The sequence below is a fragment of the Melospiza melodia genome, unplaced genomic scaffold (assembly GCF_035770615.1).
Source record: "Melospiza melodia melodia isolate bMelMel2 unplaced genomic scaffold, bMelMel2.pri scaffold_18, whole genome shotgun sequence".
NCBI classification, from domain to species: Eukaryota; Metazoa; Chordata; class Aves; order Passeriformes; family Passerellidae; genus Melospiza; species Melospiza melodia.
In genome coordinates this window covers 8,685,217-8,703,245 of record NW_026948525.1, presented here as the reverse complement: position 1 = coordinate 8,703,245, position 18,029 = coordinate 8,685,217, and positions in this window count along the sequence as shown.

Genomic DNA, 18,029 nt, shown 5'->3' with positions numbered 1-18,029 from the left:
GGCACCGTGTCCCTGAGCGGGGCCATCCAGCCCAGCCCCAGCCTGGTGTCAGGGGACCCAGTATGTGTGCGGGCAGGGTGTGGGAAGCATCTGCCTGTCATACCTGCGAAGCTGCTCCTTCATCCAAGGACCATGGGCTCCTCCTCATCCTTCTCGTCAACTTCCATGTCCTCGGTGTCATCCTCCTCCTCTACGTCCATCTCCTCGATGGTCTCCTCCTCATCTACTTCCATGTCCTCCGCAGTGGAGGACATGGAAGTAGAGGAGGAGTCCACCTCCATCATTTCTTCCTCATCCAGCCCCTGGTCCACATCCATCTCCTCCACAATGTCTCTCTCAACCTGCAAGGGGCAGCACAATCTCCCAGTGGGCTTCCTGTCCCACACCATCCATTCCCACATGGCTGCAGCCTGCCCAAGCCGGGTGCCCCCTGCCTGGCATGGCACTGTACCTCCATGGGCACAGCAGAGCACATCCTGCTGGGATCGGCGCTCCAGAGCCGGCGGCAGGGAAAGCCCAGGCAGCAGAAGCACCTCAGCGCTGAGGGTCAGAGCGCAGAGCGAGTGGCAACTGACCCTTGGCAGCCGGTGAAGTGTCTGGTGTGCTCGTTTCCAGGTCCTGGACATTCCACCTGGAACCCTCTGGGAGCTGTGATGTCACTGAAGTTTCAGGGCCGCTGCGCAGTGGGAGATGGGGATGGCAGAATGATCAAATCCTTGAATGGTTTGGCTTGGAAGGGACCCTCAAGATGATGTGGTTCCAAGCTGAGCAATCTCCCAGCAGAGCAGGTTGCTGTGGCCCCTGTCCCACCTGGCCTTGGATATTGCTGGGGATGGGGCATCCACAGCCTCTCTGCACTGGTCCCTGTGTCAGGGACAAGCACCCTGAGAGTAAAGAACTTTTTCCCATCATCAAATCTCTTCCACCTCCTACAGTTTGATCCCATTCTCCCTTGTCCTGTCACTACAGTTCTTGACCAAGAGTCCTCTCCCACTTCCCTGTAGGTCAGGCTGTTCCTACAGGGTTACACGCGTGACTTAACCTGCAGACAGGAGAGAGACAAGCCAAGTTCCCAGTCAGAAAAAATGCGGAATGTGGCTTGAGAACTGAGAGAATAAGGAAAAAGAAAAGACAGGAAGTCTTTGGGTTGCATGGGCTGTGGGATTCATGCCTTTTATTAGAGGCCCGTCCCTGGTGCACTCAGTTCCTGTGTTGCAGCCTGCCCACAGCAACCTCTGTGAGGGACCTGCACTCGCAGAGCTGGGAGCCGGCTTGCTTGGATGGCTGATGGATGAGGCAAGAGAGGGATCGTTGTGTGGAAATCCAAATAATGTGGATTGCACTGAAGAGGGTCCAGGAATGGAGACAAAATGGGGCTGGGCACACAATGTGGGGGTGAACAGCGCAGGATAATTACAGTAAGCCAGGACCAAATTGATTCAAGAGAGTTGGAACATTCCGAGGGAGAACATGTAAGGAAAATGCAGCAGTTGAACTGGGTGATACGGACAGAGCGTGCTGCATCACCATGAGCCTGCAAATGCCCATGGGCAACACCATTGCATTCAGAGCGGTGACTTTTTTTACCTTGGTCACTTTGCCCTGAGGTATTACAGTTCCAGTGGTAGGTCCCTGTGTTTGCTAAGTCCAGTGAACCAGTTGTTGTTGCCTTCCATCTGGATCTTGTTTCCTTGATCTTTCAGCAGCTGGATGCCCTGGTATACTGACTCCCTATGTGACAACAGGTAGGAAAAACACCTGCCTTGTAGTGCCTTACAGGCATGGCCATGGATAAGAAATTGTGGCTTGTCTGTGGAAGCGCCCAGCTGAAGGCATGTGGCTCAGTGAGGAGCATCCAGTTCTCTGCTACAGAAGCTACAAATGGCAGCATCCTCTGACTTTAGCTAATTTATTGTCTGGAGGCTTGGGTGTCCTAAAAGTAAACAGATAAAGAGATTAGAATATGAAACTTAAGTTTTGTTCCCACTAAACTTTCTCTTCTGTAAGCCAAGGGTGTGAACACAGCTTATTAGAAGAAACATGTATCAATGCTAAAATATAATTTTTACAAATGTTAAGACATAGATCCCGGTTAGTGGTGTCTGAATTATCTTGGTCTTGGTGTGTGTGGTCAACGCTGCTTAGGAGATCTTCTTCTGTCCTTCGCCTTCTTCTTTTCCAGGCTGCTACTGTCTCTCTTAGGCTTTCATTCTGTTCTTCTGGTGGTGGCTCTGGTGTTTGCCTCACTGTTCCCAGAAACAGTTTTAATGTATTTTGCTGGGATTCATCTTGGGAATGTTGCTGTAGAGACAAGGGCATCTTTTCTTTCCCAAGTAATTAATGGAAAAGGGCCCATAATTTGTTTAGATTCAGGGTCTTTGCTCAACCCAGGTGGCTGTTCTTTTAATTGGGCTGCAATTGAATTAGTAAAATGCCTGATGACCGGGAGAGTTGTCTCCATAAATGAATTGTTCAAAAAGTTGAGTTCGTAAAAGGCCTTGGCCAGTCTCTCAATGGAAGATAATATCTGGATTCCCCCTCTCAGTTGATCAAGGGTCCTTTTGATGGATCAGTGGGCCCTCTCGGCTATAGACTTTCCTGTGGCGGAGTGTGGTATGCCTGTGATATGTTTTATATCCCAGTGGTTAGAAACTTGTTGGAATCAGTGCAAGGTATAAGCAAGAGCATTATCAAATTTAATTTCCTGTAGAACTGCTAAGGTGTAAAAAACAAAAAAGTAATGTTTTATAGCATCTTCTGATTTTTCACCAGCATGGGCAGAGGTGAAAACCGCACTGGAAAAGGCCTCAAATGAGACCTGGATGTATTTAATCTGCCGAAAGGGGCTTAGTGTGTGATGTCTGATTGCCAGATGTGGAGACTCTGTAGTCCTCTTGGATTGACTCCAGCTCTGGCAGAAGCAAGGCCATGTTCCTGGCAATTTGGGCAGGTGGCTACAAGTGATCTTGCCGGGTCTCGGGTGTTTTTGAACATCCTGAGCAGCGCAGGAATGTTTTGATGGTAGAATTGGTGGCTGATCCTAGCCTGTGTAAAAACGATCTAAGGCGTATTGCAGTGGTTCAGATGTTTGAAGTAGGCAATTGAGGGGCTCTTGAGTGAGAAGTAAGTATATATTCACAAGGTCTGTTCCTGCAAGGGAGCACAGACGCTCTCTAGGTTTCCAGCAATAGTTCTGCAATAACTTTCTGTTGGGTTGTTATCGTTTTAGTAGGTTGGTGTGCTCTGAAAACGCATTCAATTTCTATGAGGGGATCTGAGATAGTTGAGTCTCCCTGAAAGAATAATGCATGGAATATTGGACTTACACCAAGGATTGCCAGGGAGAAAGCAAAAGTAGTGTGGTATCTGTGTGCCTGTTTAGTTTGAATCACCCAGGATGCCTTTTGTACAGCTGCTTCTGCCTGTGGTGTCAGTGATCACGGGAATCGAGTCCTTCACTGCCTTTAAGGAGCAGGAACAGTGGCATGAGATCTTCTGTGGTGATTCCCAGCAGTGAATGTACCCAACTGATGCTTCCACAGAGCATTTGGGGTTCTGGCAGAGTCTTTGGGTTGTCCTTGATGTGCAGTGTTTGTGGTGTGATGGTTCTCTCTGCAGTTTTTAGGCCGAGACACTTCCAAGGGGCTGTCCTTGGAACTTTATCTGCTGCAATCCTAAAAGCTTTCTCCTGTACCACAGTGATGACATCTTGTACTGCAACATCCAGAATGATTTGAGCTTCTGCACAAACAACTGTGTCGTCCATGTAATGAAAAATGATAGCATTAGGATGTTCATTTAATGGTCCATATAACGAAAAGCGATTAGCATTAGGGCAAGCGAATTTGGACATCAAGCCATTGACAAATATTTGGTCTCCTCTTCATTCGTTGAGGCAATACAGTCCACTGGTACCTCTGTAAAGGTGCTTGTCGATTTAGTGACGGAAAAGGCAACCCAGGAGGGTGTCATTGGGTTGCATGGGGGTGTCAAAAAAGTAGTCATTAAGATCTATATCAACCATCTGCCAATAACAGTGTAATCATAGGTACAATTGGACTAAACCTCCCTGAACTAGCCTTCCTTCACATCTCAACCCATGCAATCTTCAAAGCAATGCTCTTTCTATGCTCAGGCTCCATCAATCACAGCCTAAATGGCAAAGAAGATATCCGAAAAATAGGAGGACTCCAAAAACTGCTACCCTCAACTACGGCATGGCGCACCATCGGCAATCTCGAGGTAACATGGAGGCTGAGCGCAGGCTGGACTGGAGGGAACCCCCTGTCCTTGATGACCTCATTGATTTTCCTGAGGTCCTGCAGGAGCCGCCTCTTGTCCTTGCCAGGCTTTCATATGATAATGAAAGGTGCATTGCAGGGGCTAGTAGAGGGTACAATGTGGCCAACAGACAGCTGCTCCTGCATGAGGGACTGCAGGGCCTTTAACTTTCTGCCTGGGAGGGGCCACTGATCCACCCATATGGGGTCGTTGGTCTTCCAGGTTGACTGAAGGGTGGCACGCTACTCGGTTGCCCCATCTGGAAATCTTGAGGTGTTGATATGATCTCTAGCCCTGTCCCTCTTTGGGACAAGAGGCCTTTCCTCAAATTGTTATTGGTGCCCGGGTGACGAATGATCTTACGGTACCACTGTGCCCTCAGGACCTTCCATGCAGATGGTACCTTGACCCCAGAAGCTGGTAGTGGCTCTCTCGATGCCAATTATCACTTCAACTCCTGGAACTAGGGGCCATTCTTTTAACCAGTCAGAGAGGGAAATTAGAGTGACATCAGCTCTTGTATCTAATAGTCCTGAATGACATCTCTTTCTCGCTTTACATGACCAAGCACACTTTAGAATGGGTCTATTTCTGCCCGTAATCTGTGCCCACATCAGCATTGGATGAGCTGGTGAGGTGATCATATCCCGTGGGAGGTAGGCTCTGGCTGTAACTGTTCCTTTTGGAATGAAAAGGGGAGGGTCTAAGCATAGAGCCTGGACAGTTATCTCCTGCAAAGATGTCAAGGCGACTATCTCAGGTAGTATAGTGTGTGTCTCCATACCTTCCCTGGTGTTGGTTAAAATCAGAATGTCTCTGGGCCATCCTTCAGGCCTGTATTTGCCTTTTAAATTATGGTGAACATAAATATCGTGGATTGGAATAGAAAAGGCGCTTACCAGCTGCCTTTAGGTTCCGGGGCAGAGCTGTCTTTTGTCGAGCATTCTGCAGTGATCAAGCTGTCCTGATGGATCTGAGAAGGTCGCTGTGCTGGTTCTCCACGATGTTGGGGAGAGTAGGGCAGAACGGGCTTGCATTTGGTGTCATCGTGCGGGGCCTTTCTGTGTCTGTGTGGGGTTTCCCGCAGGCCACTGGTTTTGCTGGTGTTGTAAAGCGTGTGGACGAGAGGGACAGTGAGGAAAGTGGCTGTGACACCTAGAAGGTCCCTGGTAATAGTCTGTATTTTTACAATTCTATTGAGAATGCATCACCTCCCCACATTTAAAGCAAGGTCCTTTTTCATGTGTGTGCCAGGGAATAACGTGGGAGGCTACCAGCACCTCTACTACACCGTGACAAGAAGCATTACCTCGGCTAGCATCACAGTGTAAGGATGCCCTAATGGTGCATGCCATGCCACGACCATTTGTGCAATGGTAGGCTTTCTGTAGAGGGGTAGGGAAGGTAAAATGTCTTTAAAGGTGTTGTTAGCATTTGTTTCAGCAAGTTTAGTAAGCAGTACCTTCCTGGCTTTTGGATGTTCAAGTTTCTTCTCTATTGCTTGTGTAAGGTGATCAATAAATTTTAGAAGGGATTTCCCAGGTCCCTGCAGGTCTCTTCTAAGAGAGCTCAGGGAAGGTCTATTGAATTAGGATTACTGAAATCTTCCTCCCTGGCTAGATGGTCTAGTGTTAGGTGTACCCGCCTGTCTTCTCTAGCATAGTCTTTTAATAGATGTTGCAGTAGTTTTTTCCCCATTCCTTCCCACAGAATAATTTCAGTGGGAGAACGTAGGATGCGCATAAAATGGTGCAAATTGTGGGGCACCAACACATGTATTGGATAGATGTTATTTAACAAATGATTAATATAGGGCAAGCCCCTCCCATGGTCTTTCGCTGCTTTATAAATGTCTTTCATCTGCTATGTATGAGAGCTTCCAATTGGGGCTTAGCCCCACTCTGCTACTGCACCGGTGGGTCTTTTAATTTAGCTACCAATTCCCAGTCCCCTTCTTCTGCCGCCAGCTTCAACATCCTTGTCCAAGAATCCTCAGGCTCATGCTGAACGTCAGATGAACCTTCCCTCTCCTCTCCAGAAGACAGAACTTGATCTTTGGCAGAGGAGCGGGGCCTTGGGGTGACTGGCCAGGCCCGGTGTTGTGGGCCTTTGGTAGCCAAGATGGCGGCCTTCCGGTTACCGCCCCTCACACTTCCGGCTCCGACAGTGTGGGATCCGCAAGGGGCTGAGTTGCAGGGGGTAGGGCAGCGGGAGTAGGCAAGGAAGCGCTGGATATCCCAATGCAGGGGTGGTACCTGAAGCAGGGGTAGGACCCAACACATGGGGAAGATTTAATGAGAGAGCTGAGGGTGGGAAGGAGTTTGACATTGACAACCCCCTCCAGAGGAGGGACTCCATTTTGTGAGCTATCTGAGGGGGATCCAGGGAGGAGAGGTACTGGAGAATAAGTTAGGGTAGAATCCAGGCCTGTGTGATCTGTGCAGACGTGCCAGGGGGTAGAGAAGGAGCGGAGATGTCAGACAGCAGGTGGCTTGTCTGTGCTTTACAGCCGTTTCTGTCTCTCATGCTAATGGTGTGAGTGGGTTGAGGAATGCTGGGGGCAGAACAGAAAGTCTGGGTTGAATATTAGACCTTTGAAGCCTTGAGAAAACTCCATAAAACATGTGAAAAACTGTGGAAAATGTTGCGACTCTTATCACTCTCTGAGTTTGCAAAAGATAGTCTTTCCCTAACTCAGTCCCAAAGTGCTACATGATGAACTGAATCAACAGAAATGTCTGGGAACTCCGTAAACAGCCAATGAACAAACGACTTAAAACTTCCCTTAGTAAAAGTCTTCCACTCTGAAAGGAGAACTCCCTAACTTGAACATATATGTCCCTCTCATCTTTGGATAATTTGTTACACAGAGCTGCCCCTGATGTAAAGGGTGGCCCACCCACAGGACTAAAATATCCCCCAAAAATCCTGCACTGCTGGTGGCTGTTCCCCAATTCACTGCTCTGGTGGCTCTGGATGCAGATGTTTCAAAATATCCCGTGGGCTTTGTCCGTCGAGTTGGCCCTCTTGCTGCTGGAGGGTGCCAACGCTGCCTTCAGCAAGCCCTGATAAAATTCAGGTCTCACTCCAGGGCGGAGGCTGACCCAAGGCATCTTCTGTCCCGTGACGGTGGAAGAGTCAAATCGTCACTGGAATCACTCTCAGGAATTCTCAAAGAAGGTCGCTGTTTGGGCATCCCTTGTTGTGGCATGTCCACAGCCAGCCTCTGTGAGAGACGTGCACTCCCAGAGCTGGGAGCAGGCTAGCTTGAATGGATGATGGATGAGGCAAGAGAGGAGCATTTGTGTGGAACTCCAAACAGTGTGGTTTGTGCTGGAGAGGGTCCAGGGAAGGAGACAAAATGAGGCTGGGCACACAAGGTTTTATATGGGGGAAAAAAAGGACCTTGTATGCAGTAACTTAGGACCAATAGAGGATAAGAAAGGGGAGAACACCTAGGGGAGTACATATAAGGAAAGAAAAAACTTCATGATATCATGAAAATTACCTGAATCCCCATGACCCTACAAAAGCCAATGGGAAAGATGATTGCTTTAGAGGGGTGCTGCAACTTACTTAAGTTCGTCATAGTACTAATGAGGTATTAGAGTTGCAGTGGTAGGCCCCAGGACCTCCAAAAAACTACTACTTCCTGAGACTTCATTGCTGACTTCATTGAGGAGCTCAGCAGTGCTGAAAGGAGAGGCCTGTCCTTTGTGTTCCCTTTGGGATGGCAGTGGAAGTGCCCTGAGTGTACATTCAGAGGCACCTTCATGGTTTCTCATGCCACGACACCAATACTATATGTGCAAGGTGACTTCCTTGAATGACATGTAGTCCTTTGAAATATCTGCAGGAAGTGGTCTGGAAATGCTTTGTGAGCCTGTTCCTTGGGATCAGCTGTGAAGGGCTGAGGGCTGGCCTGAGCCCGGTGCTGTGTCCCACTGGGAGCAGCCGCACAGGCTCACGTGCAGAGCAGGCACTGCCAGAGTCCCTGGAGATCTCACCTGCCCTGCAGCCACCATTGCCAAGGTGCTATAAACATCAGCTGGTGCTGACTTTCCCCTTGGATCCTTTGGTTTAGTCACTATGGGGAAATTTGTTCCTGAAGCCCGTGGGATTTCCCCCTGGCAGGTGTGATGGGGATGCTCGGGGAGTGTGGGGCTTTGGGGGCAGCTGCCCAGGCAGGGGCTGAGCTCGGGGCCCTGTTGGGCCCATGCCCCCAGCAGCAGCAGCAACAGCAGCAGCCCCAGGGCCCAAAGCCCCGTGCCCCCTGCCCAGCACAGGCTGCCCTGTCCCTGGAGCTGTCACCCAAGTGGGGCCCGGGGACCAGTGGCCGCTGGCAGCAGCAGGAGTGCGGGCAGAGTGAGGATGCCCTGGCTTGGCTTTTGTTTCTGGAACAAAGCGGGCTCAGGGCAGTGCAGAGCAGGCTGGGAAGCAGAGCCCAGGGCCTTTGGAGGCTGCAAGGCTTAAAGATCAGCCCCTGCAGCAGCCCAGATGCAGGTGGCCCAGTTGCCAAGGCTGTGGTGGCCTTGAGATCATGCAGGTGGATTTTGCAGGGCTGTGGCCTGCTGGCGGCTCTGGGCCCAGGAGTGCCTGTGGCTGCAGCAGGAAGGGTGGCTGAAGGTTTGCTGCCTGCTTTGGTGGCATGGCTGCAGGGGCCAGTGCTGTGAGAGCCCCTTGTGTGAGAGCTGGTGAGAGCTGAGCTCTTGGGGACAGCGCTGTGCCCCAGGCCAGGAAGAGCAGCAGTGCCCAGTGGCAGGTGTGGTGTCAGTGGGAGCCCCTGTGCCCAGGGACCCCCAGCCCCGGGGTGGCCGTGCCAGCACCTGCAGGGACCTCCAGCCCTTTAGAACGTGGAAAAAGTGGAACTCACAAGTGTGCAAAGGCTGCCTTTGCCCAAAGGAATGGCCCAGAGAAGTCAAGTTTTAAAAAGAAACAGTATTTATTTACTGAAGATTGGCAAACCTAGGATTTACAGAACATTTTTCGTTATAACAATCGTTATAAGTTCAACAACAACAATGTACAGAACATATTTACATGAGATCCGAGGGGCTAACAATCTTCAAAACATATTTACAGGAAACTTCTAATCTAGTCAACATATTTACAGGAACTTCAAAACTTTCAAACGTATTTACAACGGCGTGCCATCTGTGCCATCATATGCATGAGCCCTGGAAGAAAGGAAGCAGCAGAGCTGGACTCAGCCACCTGCACTGGGCCCAGCAGGGCTGGCAGCTGGGCCCCAGGGACTGGGCCGGGGCTGGCAGGGCTGGCGTGGCCCCAGGCAAGCGCAGGGCAGGCCGGGGCTGGTGCTTGTGGCAGCCCAGTCCAGGCCCCCTGCGGGCACCGTGTCCCTGAGCGGGGCCATCCAGCCCAGCCCCAGCCTGGTGTCAGGGGACCCAGTATGTGTGCGGGCAGGGTGTGGGAAGCATCTGCCTGTCATACCTGTGAAGCTGCTCCTTCATCCAAGGACCATGGGCTCCTCCTCATCCTTCTCGTCAACTTCCATGTCCTCGGTGTCATCCTCCTCCTCTACGTCCATCTCCTCGATGGTCTCCTCCTCATCTACTTCCATGTCCTCCGCAGTGGAGGACATGGAAGTAGAGGAGGAGTCCACCTCCATCATTTCTTCCTCATCCAGCCCCTGGTCCACATCCATCTCCTCCACAATGTCTCTCTCAACCTGCAAGGGGCAGCACAATCTCCCAGTGGGCTTCCTGTCCCACACCATCCATTCCCACATGGCTGCAGCCTGCCCAAGCCGGGTGCCCCCTGCCTGGCATGGCACTGTACCTCCATGGGCACAGCAGAGCACATCCTGCTGGGATCGGCGCTCCAGAGCCGGCGGCAGAGAAAGCCCAGGCAGCAGAAGCACCTCAGCGCTGAGGGTCAGAGCGCAGAGCGAGTGGCAACTGACCCTTGGCAGCCGGTGAAGTGTCTGGTGTGCTCGTTTCCAGGTCCTGGACATTCCACCTGGAACCCTCTGGGAGCTGTGATGTCACTGAAGTTTCAGGGCCGCTGCGCAGTGGGAGATGGGGATGGCAGAATGATCAAATCCTTGAATGGTTTGGCTTGGAAGGGACCCTCAAGATGATGTGGTTCCAAGCTGAGCAATCTCCCAGCAGAGCAGGTTGCTGTGGCCCCTGTCCCACCTGGCCTTGGATATTGCTGGGGATGGGGCATCCACAGCCTCTCTGCACTGGTCCCTGTGTCAGGGACAAGCACCCTGAGAGTAAAGAACTTTTTCCCATCATCAAATCTCTTCCACCTCCTACAGTTTGATCCCATTCTCCCTTGTCCTGTCACTACAGTTCTTGACCAAGAGTCCTCTCCCACTTCCCTGTAGGTCAGGCTGTTCCTACAGGGTTACACGCGTGACTTAACCTGCAGACAGGAGAGAGACAAGCCAAGTTCCCAGTCAGAAAAAATGCGGAATGTGGCTTGAGAACTGAGAGAATAAGGAAAAAGAAAAGACAGGAAGTCTTTGGGTTGCATGGGCTGTGGGATTCATGCCTTTTATTAGAGGCCCGTCCCTGGTGCACTCAGTTCCTGTGTTGCAGCCTGCCCACAGCAACCTCTGTGAGGGACCTGCACTCGCAGAGCTGGGAGCCGGCTTGCTTTGATGGCTGATGGATGAGGCAAGAGAGGGATCGTTGTGTGGAAATCCAAATAATGTGGATTGCACTGAAGAGGGTCCAGGAATGGAGACAAAATGGGGCTGGGCACACAATGTGGGGGTGAACAGCGCAGGATAATTACAGTAAGCCAGGACCAAATTGATTCAAGAGAGTTGGAACATTCCGAGGGAGAACATGTAAGGAAAATGCAGCAGTTGAACTGGGTGATACGGACAGAGCGTGCTGCATCACCATGAGCCTGCAAATGCCCATGGGCAACACCATTGCATTCAGAGCGGTGACTTTTTTTACCTTGGTCACTTTGCCCTGAGGTATTACAGTTCCAGTGGTAGGTCCCTGTGTTTGCTAAGTCCAGTGAACCAGTTGTTGTTGCCTTCCATCTGGATCTTGTTTCCTTGATCTTTCAGCAGCTGGATGCCCTGGTATACTGACTCCCTATGTGACAACAGGTAGGAAAAACACCTGCCTTGTAGTGCCTTACAGGCGTGGCCATGGACAAGAAATTGTGGCTTGTCTGTGGAAGCGCCCAGCTGAAGGCATGTGGCTCAGTGAGGAGCATCCAGTTCTCTGCTACAGAAGCTACAAATGGCAGCATCCTCTGACTTTAGCTAATTTATTGTCTGGAGGCTTGGGTGTCCTAAAAGTAAACAGATAAAGAGATTAGAATATGAAACTTAAGTTTTGTTCCCACTAAACTTTCTCTTCTGTAAGCCAAGGGTGTGAACACAGCTTATTAGAAGAAGCATGTATCAATGCTAAAATATAATTTTTACAAATGTTAAGACATAGATCCCGGTTAGTGGTGTCTGAATTATCTTGGTCTTGGTGTGTGTGGTCAACGCTGCTTAGGAGATCTTCTTCTGTCCTTCGCCTTCTTCTTTTCCAGGCTGCTACTGTCTCTCTTAGGCTTTCATTCTGTTCTTCTGGTGGTGGCTCTGGTGTTTGCCTCACTGTTCCCAGAAACAGTTTTAATGTATTTTGCTGGGATTCATCTTGGGAATGTTGCTGTAGAGACAAGGGCATCTTTTCTTTCCCAAGTAATTAATGGAAAAGGGCCCATAATTTGTTTAGATTCAGGGTCTTTGCTCAACCCAGGTGGCTGTTCTTTTAATTGGGCTGCAATTGAATTAGTAAAATGCCTGATGACCGGGAGAGTTGTCTCCATAAATGAATTGTTCAAAAAGTTGAGTTCGTAAAAGGCCTTGGCCAGTCTCTCAATGGAAGATAATATCTGGATTCCCCCTCTCAGTTGATCAAGGGTCCTTTTGATGGATCAGTGGGCCCTCTCGGCTATAGACTTTCCTGTGGCGGAGTGTGGTATGCCTGTGATATGTTTTATATCCCAGTGGTTAGAAACTTGTTGGAATCAGTGCAAGGTATAAGCAAGAGCATTATCAAATTTAATTTCCTGTAGAACTGCTAAGGTGTAAAAAACAAAAAAGTAATGTTTTATAGCATCTTCTGATTTTTCACCAGCATGGGCAGAGGTGAAAACCGCACTGGAAAAGGCCTCAAATGAGACCTGGATGTATTTAATCTGCCGAAAGGGGCTTAGTGTGTGATGTCTGATTGCCAGATGTGGAGACTCTGTAGTCCTCTTGGATTGACTCCAGCTCTGGCAGAAGCAAGGCCATGTTCCTGGCAATTTGGGCAGGTGGCTACAAGTGATCTTGCCGGGTCTCGGGTGTTTTTGAACATCCTGAGCAGCGCAGGAATGTTTTGATGGTAGAATTGGTGGCTGATCCTAGCCTGTGTAAAAACGATCTAAGGCGTATTGCAGTGGTTCAGATGTTTGAAGTAGGCAATTGAGGGGCTCTTGAGTGAGAAGTAAGTATATATTCACAAGGTCTGTTCCTGCAAGGGAGCACAGACGCTCTCTAGGTTTCCAGCAATAGTTCTGCAATAACTTTCTGTTGGGTTGTTATCGTTTTAGTAGGTTGGTGTGCTCTGAAAACGCATTCAATTTCTATGAGGGGATCTGAGATAGTTGAGTCTCCCTGAAAGAATAATGCATGGAATATTGGACTTACACCAAGGATTGCCAGGGAGAAAGCAAAAGTAGTGTGGTATCTGTGTGCCTGTTTAGTTTGAATCACCCAGGATGCCTTTTGTACAGCTGCTTCTGCCTGTGGTGTCAGTGATCACGGGAATCGAGTCCTTCACTGCCTTTAAGGAGCAGGAACAGTGGCATGAGATCTTCTGTGGTGATTCCCAGCAGTGAATGTACCCAACTGATGCTTCCACAGAGCATTTGGGGTTCTGGCAGAGTCTTTGGGTTGTCCTTGATGTGCAGTGTTTGTGGTGTGATGGTTCTCTCTGCAGTTTTTAGGCCGAGACACTTCCAAGGGGCTGTCCTTGGAACTTTATCTGCTGCAATCCTAAAAGCTTTCTCCTGTACCACAGTGATGACATCTTGTACTGCAACATCCAGAATGATTTGAGCTTCTGCACAAACAACTGTGTCGTCCATGTAATGAAAAATGATAGCATTAGGATGTTCATTTAATGGTCCATATAACGAAAAGCGATTAGCATTAGGGCAAGCGAATTTGGACATCAAGCCATTGACAAATATTTGGTCTCCTCTTCATTCGTTGAGGCAATACAGTCCACTGGTACCTCTGTAAAGGTGCTTGTCGATTTAGTGACGGAAAAGGCAACCCAGGAGGGTGTCATTGGGTTGCATGGGGGTGTCAAAAAAGTAGTCATTAAGATCTATATCAACCATCTGCCAATAATAGTGTAATCATAGGTACAATTGGACTAAACCTCCCTGAACTAGCCTTCCTTCACATCTCAACCCATGCAATCTTCAAAGCAATGCTCTTTCTATGCTCAGGCTCCATCAATCACAGCCTAAATGGCAAAGAAGATATCCGAAAAATAGGAGGACTCCAAAAACTGCTACCCTCAACTACGGCATGGCGCACCATCGGCAATCTCGAGGTAACATGGAGGCTGAGCGCAGGCTGGACTGGAGGGAACCCCCTGTCCTTGATGACCTCATTGATTTTCCTGAGGTCCTGCAGGAGCCGCCTCTTGTCCTTGCCAGGCTTTCATATGATAATGAAAGGTGCATTGCAGGGGCTAGTAGAGGGTACAATGTGGCCAACAGACAGCTGCTCCTGCATGAGGGACTGCAGGGCCTTTAACTTTCTGCCTGGGAGGGGCCACTGATCCACCCATATGGGGTCGTTGGTCTTCCAGGTTGACTGAAGGGTGGCACGCTACTCGGTTGCCCCATCTGGAAATCTTGAGGTGTTGATATGATCTCTAGCCCTGTCCCTCTTTGGGACAAGAGGCCTTTCCTCAAATTGTTATTGGTGCCCGGGTGACGAATGATCTTACGGTACCACTGTGCCCTCAGGACCTTCCATGCAGATGGTACCTTGACCCCAGAAGCTGGTAGTGGCTCTCTCGATGCCAATTATCACTTCAACTCCTGGAACTAGGGGCCATTCTTTTAACCAGTCAGAGAGGGAAATTAGAGTGACATCAGCTCTTGTATCTAATAGTCCTGAATGACATCTCTTTCTCGCTTTACATGACCAAGCACACTTTAGAATGGGTCTATTTCTGCCCGTAATCTGTGCCCACATCAGCATTGGATGAGCTGGTGAGGTGATCATATCCCGTGGGAGGTAGGCTCTGGCTGTAACTGTTCCTTTTGGAATGAAAAGGGGAGGGTCTAAGCATAGAGCCTGGACAGTTATCTCCTGCAAAGATGTCAAGGCGACTATCTCAGGTAGTATAGTGTGTGTCTCCATACCTTCCCTGGTGTTGGTTAAAATCAGAATGTCTCTGGGCCATCCTTCAGGCCTGTATTTGCCTTTTGGAATATGGTGAACATAAATATCGTGGATTGGAATAGAAAAGGCGCTTACCAGCTGCCTTTAGGTTCCGGGGCAGAGCTGTCTTTTGTCGAGCATTCTGCAGTGATCAAGCTGTCCTGATGGATCTGAGAAGGTCGCTGTGCTGGTTCTCCACGATGTTGGGGAGAGTAGGGCAGAACGGGCTTGCATTTGGTGTCATCATGCGGGGCCTTTCTGTGTCTGTGTGGGGTTTCCCGCAGGCCACTGGTTTTGCTGGTGTTGTAAAGCATGTGGACGAGAGGGACAGTGAGGAAAGTGGCTGTGACACCTAGAAGGTCCCTGGTAATAGTCTGTATTTTTACAATTCTATTGAGAATGCATCACCTCCCCACATTTAAAGCAAGGACCTTTTTCATGTGTGTGCCAGGGAATAACGTGGGAGGCTACCAGCACCTCTACTACACCGTGACAAGAAGCATTACCTCGGCTAGCATCACAGTGTAAGGATGCCCTAATGGTGCATGCCATGCCACGACCATTTGTGCAATGGTAGGCTTTCTGTAGAGGGGTAGGGAAGGTAAAATGTCTTTAAAGGTGTTGTTAGCATTTGTTTCAGCAAGTTTAGTAAGCAGTACCTTCCTGGCTTTTGGATGTTCAAGTTTCTTCTCTATTGCTTGTGTAAGGTGATCAATAAATTTTAGAAGGGATTTCTCAGGTCCCTGCAGGTCTCTTCTAAGAGAGCTCAGGGAAGGTCTATTGAATTAGGATTACTGAAATCTTCCTCCCTGGCTAGATGGTCTAGTGTTAGGTGTACCCGCCTGTCTTCTCTAGCATAGTCTTTTAATAGATGTTGCAGTAGTTTTTTCCCCATTCCTTCCCACAGAATAATTTCAGTGGGAGAAAGTAGGATGCGCATAAAATGGTGCAAATTGTGGGGCACCAACACATGTATTGGATAGATGTTATTTAACAAATGATTAATATAGGGCAAGCCCCTCCCATGGTCTTTCGCTGCTTTATAAATGTCTTTCATCTGCTATGTATGAGAGCTTCCAATTGGGGCTTAGCCCCACTCTGCTACTGCACCGGTGGGTCTTTTAATTTAGCTACCAATTCCCAGTCCCCTTCTTCTGCCGCCAGCTTCAACATCCTTGTCCAAGAATCCTCAGGCTCATGCTGAACGTCAGATGAACCTTCCCTCTCCTCTCCAGAAGACAGAACTTGATCTTTGGCAGAGGAGCGGGGCCTTGGGGTGACTGGCCAGGCCCGGTGTTGTGGGCCTTTGGTAGCCAAGATGGCGGCCTTCCGGTTACCGCCCCTCACACTTCCGGCTCCGACAGTGTGGGATCCGCAAGGGGCTGAGTTGGAGGGGGTAGGGCAGCGGGAGTAGGCAAGGAAGCGCTGGATATCCCAATGCAGGGGTGGTACCTGAAGCAGGGGTAGGACCCAACACATGGGGAAGATTTAATGAGAGAGCTGAGGGTGGGAAGGAGTTTGACATTGACAACCCCCTCCAGAGGAGGGACTCCATTTTGTGAGCTATCTGAGGGGGATCCAGGGAGGAGAGGTACTGGAGAATAAGTTAGGGTAGAATCCAGGCCTGTGTGATCTGTGCAGACGTGCCAGGGGGTAGAGAAGGAGCGGAGATGTCAGACAGCAGGTGGCTTGTCTGTGCTTTACAGCCGTTTCTGTCTCTCATGCTAATGGTGTGAGTGGGTTGAGGAATGCTGGGGGCAGAACAGAAAGTCTGGGTTGAATATTAGACCTTTGAAGCCTTGAGAAAACTCCATAAAACATGTGAAAAACTGTGGAAAATGTTGCGACTCTTATCACTCTCTGAGTTTGCAAAAGATAGTCTTTCCCTAACTCAGTCCCAAAGTGCTACATGATGAACTGAATCAACAGAAATGTCTGGGAACTCCGTAAACAGCCAATGAACAAACGACTTAAAACTTCCCTTAGTAAAAGTCTTCCACTCTGAAAGGAGAACTCCCTAACTTGAACATATATGTCCCTCTCATCTTTGGATAATTTGTTACACAGAGCTGCCCCTGATGTAAAGGGTGGCCCACCCACAGGACTAAAATATCCCCCAAAAATCCTGCACTGCTGGTGGCTGTTCCCCAATTCACTGCTCTGGTGGCTCTGGATGCAGATGTTTCAAAATATCCCGTGGGCTTTGTCCGTCGAGTCGGCCCTCTTGCTGCTGGAGGGTGCCAACGCTGCCTTCAGCAAGCCCTGATAAAATTCAGGTCTCACTCCAGGGCGGAGGCTGACCCAAGGCATCTTCTGTCCCGTGACGGTGGAAGAGTCAAATCGTCACTGGAATCACTCTCAGGAATTCTCAAAGAAGGTCGCTGTTTGGGCATCCCTTGTTGTGGCATGTCCACAGCCAGCCTCTGTGAGAGACGTGCACTCCCAGAGCTGGGAGCAGGCTAGCTTGAATGGATGATGGATGAGGCAAGAGAGGAGCATTTGTGTGGAACTCCAAACAGTGTGGTTTGTGCTGGAGAGGGTCCAGGGAAGGAGACAAAATGAGGCTGGGCACACAAGGTTTTATATGGGGGAAAAAAAGGACCTTGTATGCAGTAACTTAGGACCAATAGAGGATAAGAAAGGGGAGAACACCTAGGGGAGTACATATAAGGAAAGAAAAAACTTCATGATATCATGAAAATTACCTGAATCCCCATGACCCTACAAAAGCCAATGGGAAAGATGATTGCTTTAGAGGGGTGCTGCAACTTACTTAAGTTCGTCATAGTACTAATGAGGTATTAGAGTTGCAGTGGTAGGCCCCAGGACCTCCAAAAAACTACTACTTCCTGAGACTTCATTGCTGACTTCATTGAGGAGCTCAGCAGTGCTGAAAGGAGAGGCCTGTCCTTTGTGTTCCCTTTGGGATGGCAGTGGAAGTGCCCTGAGTGTACATTCAGAGGCACCTTCATGGTTTCTCATGCCACGACACCAATAGTATATGTGCAAGGTGACTTCCTTGAATGACATGTAGTCCTTTGAAATATCTGCAGGAAGTGGTCTGGAAATGCTTTGTGAGCCTGTTCCTTGGGAACAGCTGTGAAGGGCTGAGGGCTGGCCTGAGCCCGGTGCTGTGTCCCACTGGGAGCAGCCGCACAGGCTCACGTGCAGAGCAGGCCCTGCCAGAGGCCCTGGAGATCTCACCTGCCCTGCAGCCACCATTGTCAAGGTGCTATAAACATCAGCTGGTGCTGACTTTCCCCTTGGATCCTTTGGTTTAGTCACTATGGGGAAATTTGTTCCTGAAGCCCGTGGG